Source organism: Agelaius phoeniceus, chromosome 4, assembly GCF_051311805.1.
Source record: "Agelaius phoeniceus isolate bAgePho1 chromosome 4, bAgePho1.hap1, whole genome shotgun sequence".
Lineage (NCBI taxonomy): Eukaryota > Metazoa > Chordata > Aves > Passeriformes > Icteridae > Agelaius > Agelaius phoeniceus.
In genome coordinates this window covers 11,916,167-11,921,381 of record NC_135268.1, presented here as the reverse complement: position 1 = coordinate 11,921,381, position 5,215 = coordinate 11,916,167, and positions in this window count along the sequence as shown.

Here is a 5,215-nt window from a genome sequence, read left to right as displayed (position 1 = left end):
GCCTCTTGCCAAAACCTGTAAACTGCTTTTTAAAAAAGGAAAAGAACAAAAAAAAGCACCTTTGAAAAGGAATTTGCAATTTTCATGGCAGGCAATCATCAGCTCCAATTAGTCCCTGGCAGGGGAATGTGAGCAAGAGCGATAGACTCGGTGCATCCAAAAATGTTTAGTCTAGACTAAACCATGCTGGAATTCTCTGCAGAGCAGACCTCAGCCCCCTGGATCCCTGACAGCCATCTCTACTGGCCACAAACAACAACACAGCGTGGATCCTGTTCCAGGCTTCCCTCCCACCTCTCCTTACCCACTCCCAGAGCTATTCCCCTCCCAGATCCACAGGCACTCAGGTAAAAAGCTGTTGATGGCTGCAAGTATTTGAAGCCTGGTTAATGAACACAGGTAATGCTCCCCCTATACCACCCAATCATCAGTACAGTGAGCATGTGAGCCAAACCCAAAATAATAAACCCAGAAAAACATGTTCATCTGCCTGACAGCAGCCAGAAGCCACTGTTGCCAAAGAGAAAAGAGTCTGGAGCTGCTCTTTCTAAAATGTTGTCAGCACAATTAATTCTGAAATATGCTCTGAAAACGTGGAACGTGGCCCATCTGCCATGGCTCCTCATGTGTATTTAATGATTAGTGAGAGGAAGGAGTACAAACTCAGTGTTTCATCTCCAAACCCAGCTTCTCTGTGCAGAGTATTCAGCCAGGAGTTCAGAATTTCATCCTTCCCCAAACTCAATCCTAAGTGGCATCTTCAGCAGAAGGGAAACTAAACAGTCACCAACTAACTCCTTTGTCACCAGCCCCATCACAACCACCATCACAATGAAGTAAGGCTGCACTATTTGTCTTTCTTTGTACTGGAAATTGGTCACTGGCATTAGAGAGATAATCTGGTACTTTCATTCCTTCAGCAAAGCAAAAAAAGTGATGCTATGTCAAGTGTGAATGCCTGGCAGCCTTTTTGTACATGTATTGCTTGAATGACAATTCAGAGCCAGCTCCAAGTTTTCTAGCACTTTTCTTATGACTCTAAGTCCAATTTAATGATCACCAAACACCGGAGAAGTTCAGTTAACTCAGGTCCAGACCTGAAATCCAAGAATACACATTCAGATCAATCTATAGATTGAGCCACAGGAACCGAGAGGTCTGAGACTTTGCCTGCCCATCCAAATACAAGCTGTTACATCCAGCTCTCATTTATAATTCTCCAGGACTTAAAATATTATTTTTCCTTTCACTTCCAACAGCAGCTTGGTCTGCTAAATGAAGCCAGGCTGCTCTTTTACACACCAGCAGGCCCATGCACTTAACCAAATGGCCAGAAGCTTTTTGCAAAAGACATAAGGAAGAAATAATATACAAGGACACACAGGTTTACAAGAACTGCCTCTCAAACCTGTGGCAACTCTGGTAAGAGCAGTATTAGATCAGTTCAGAACTTTTGGAATTTTATCCTTCATGAGGTAAAATAATTTTCACTGGATGCACATAAACCATTGTACTGCTTGTGCTCACACCAAACCATGACCTTAACCTGTGGTAACTTCACTAGATTATACCCTAAAGAGCTTAGACAATTACATGCATAAAATAAAAGTAATACAGAAATAAAACAAGCCCTGAATTCCATTTCAGCATTTTTACAGATGAAGTTCTTTCACTTACGGGCACTTCTCTGCTCCCATTCAAAGGTGTCACCAGGTGGACACAAGAATCCCAGTTAATTAAGGAGCCACATCTAATTACAGTATCACAGCAGCCACCCATCCCCATCTCTAAAGAAGCCAGAACAGATGGAGTTCCCTGGGATTTAAGAGTCCTTGAAGGAAAAAAAAAAACGTACATCTTGAAGCAATCAGGCAAGGGATTGTAAATTCTGATTTCAAGATAACCATTGGCAAATTAAGTCTATTAGTTAAACAAACCTTCCTGAGGAAACAATACCTCATTTTTTTAGGCTTTCTGTGCTTATCCACTTGTCCTGGCCCAGGACAGCTTCCACAGGCAGCTGCTCTCATGTTTTGGGATAGACTCTGCCTTCTTTTTCGTACTGGTGCTGTGCCCCAGCCTCTGCTCACACCTACCCCCACACATGTGACCCTCAGAGAACATCTTGTTCTAGAAATAATGCAGGTTCAGGGAGACCTTTGGAGCCTTCCACATAAACACTGAATTTAGCATTATTCAGCATTTTTCCTGTATCAGCTTAAAAGGAGGGATAAAGGAGATGTCATAGGAATCAAAGCCCTCCAAGCTTTCTCCAACAACAGAATAGACTCTGAGGATGTACACAAAGTTCAAATGAATTAAGAACTGGAGTTTGTATTCTCCTGAATAGCCAAACCAAAATGAAAAAAAGCCCCTTTGAAGACTGAAGGAATGCAGGAAACCAGGAAGGCCACTCCTCTTATGCTTCCAAGGTTGTCAAAACCAGGAGTTGTTAGAAATATTGCTCACCAGCAATTTCCAGCATGATTTCTCACTGAATAAATTTAATCCAGAGTCAATTTCTAAATTATAGCTTGATAAAATATCTGCAACAAATACAAAATAGCTTAAAATCTGCAATAAGCCTTTGAATTACCTTTTCCATGGAGCAGTTAGAACGTCCAGCCCAATGTGAATATACTTTCCTGTAGAGTGTCTGTAAATTGGACAGAAGATAAGCTAAAACTGGCCACAGATCATTCAAACATGTTCTGAGATTTGCTGTATCTCTGCAGCACAACCCAGAGCACTGCAGAGGGGATGGGCCTTAGCAGTTTCTCTTTGAATCCCTGTAAATAACAGTTATCTTTCCATGTGGAACACAGTGCTTTAAAAATGGAAGAGGAGGAAAAACCTGTTTTGGTTTTTCCTACAGTCCTGGCACAGGTGGGGTCCTGCTCAACATAATACCTCCCACATTCCCATCCTATCTATACTCAGATGTCAACAGGAACAACTTACTGTCATATTCCAGTAATATTTCCAAAAGTCCAAAAGACAGAGAGTCTGACTCACTCCCCTCTTCACCCAGTATAGAAACATTCTTGCTGTAAGGTTTGGTTAAAGGCCACTGTTTATAGACTTTAAAACAACAACAACAACAAAGCCATTATCTGACTCCAGCCACAGGAACATGCTAAATGCTAAACACTGTGAAAAGGGCCATCCTGTATTAATTTATTAATAGCAACAACATCTGCTCTTGATGAAGTGACATTTTGGTGCCAGCAATGCAGAACATGAGTGAAATGCAATGGCAATGCCACAAGTTTCATTTTGATTATGGAGAAGCTCCCCAAGTCCCAAAATCCCAGCAAACCCATGCTTTAAGCTCTTTATTTCTGACTTGGAGCATCAGGGTCTAGTGGAAGGAACGGTGCTTTGCAAGCTGTAGGGAGGAAAAATCGCTCCTGACCATGCCCTATTTCCTTTCAACAGGCTCTGGACAGATTTTCCTGCCAAAATGAACATTGCATCCAACAGAGAAAATCACACATATGCCACACCTATGGAAACCAGTGACATGGTTCATCCAAAAACCAGCACTACTCTCCAGACTGGGAATAAACATCCCCAGATGCAGAGGCCTTAATAATATTTTTAATATAAAAGTATATCTGTTTCCTCTGTGCTATGTAATTCTGTTCTGTGTTTATAGGGTTCCTCAGCAGGGCAGAGGGCAAAGAAAATGAGAATTCATTCAGGGAACCGTTTCATTCTCACAGAGTGTTTTACTGAATGGGATGGAAAAAGATGGAAATGGATATTCCCAGAGGACAGCGATGTAATATTCTTGCATGCACTGATGAGTATCTCAAGAATACAATCCTTAGCAGGAAATATTAATTTTTCTGTGGCTAAACTGAAGTGGTTACTCTTTTGAGGACTATGAGATGAATAATTCAGATTGAGATTTCTTTCATGCTCATGTTTTTCTTCTTTTAAAGTAAAAAATGCAAAATAAACACTTCTTATCTGTTGGGTGCAATAACCTCAGTATTTGCAGGATTTCCCATGTTTAGCAGCACATTTCTGAATCTATCATTTCTTCAATTGCCATGCCCTGCCTTTGGGGTAGCTCAGGGTGCTCACATACCTTCACTGCAGCTTTGAGGACTGTCTGGCCCCTCACTGAAGCGGACAAGAATTAAAAACATGCTTTAGTTCCTAAGAAAAATGCTTTTCACACAGGGGGAACTTAGGGTGTGGACTCCCCGTAAAAAGCAGACTTAATTTACAACACACCACTTCAGATGAAATAATCAGGGTTCTCTATATTCCTTTATGGCAAGGAGTGAGAAAAATGGTTAATCAAATTTAGAGTCAAGAACTGAACTCTCAAAGTTCTGAAATATTTTTCCAAAACTTAGCATAAAAATTAGACACTACTAAATCAGTAATTTCTTAGATTTATGTGGGCATTATAAACTGCAATTTCTCCTTGTTCCTGTGGCTATGAACTTCAGAAAGAATCAAGCAAGCAAGGTGGTTAGAGCAGGACCTGCCCTGCCAGGTGAGGTTTTGCAGGGATTCTACACAAACCCTTTGTGCCAAAGCTCCTTGGTTTGTCTGGATGCAGCTCTTCAAGGGACATTTCAGGGAATGTCTTCTGATCTCAGAGCAAGAGAAGAATCAGATGTAAATTGGTTTGATTTGCTGTTATGGCTGCTGGCATACAAAAAAACCAAATGTTAGCACACCTGCAGAACCACTCACCTCCCTAAAAACTGAGACATTCAAAGTCATGGTGTTCATTCAGAGGATATTCTGAATGTTCCCTCAAAACCCAAAAAATGGGTAAATATAATCATAACATGCTTCACTGTACAGATGGACTAAGGCAGATTGGAGAAGTTCACAAATTCTACCAATTTTCCTCAGGTTTGCTCGCCATGCCTCCACCATGCTACCCCCTTCCCAGAAACTCCAGCGTGTTGTCATGGGAGGAGAGGAAGGAAAAACCTGGATGAATTAAAACTCCAACCAACCAAACCAAAAAACCCCACCCAACACACTAGAAGAAGAGCCCTCTTTCTGCTTCTCCTGATAATTCCACAAGGAAGCAGCCAACACATCATATCCTATTTGTGGATATGATATCATACATATCAACACATCATATCCTATTCCTGGAGGACTTTCCTCTCTCCAGCTGTGAGATCCATGACCACTCTTACCTCTGTCAAGGAAACAGCAGATCAAAAAGAATTATCAC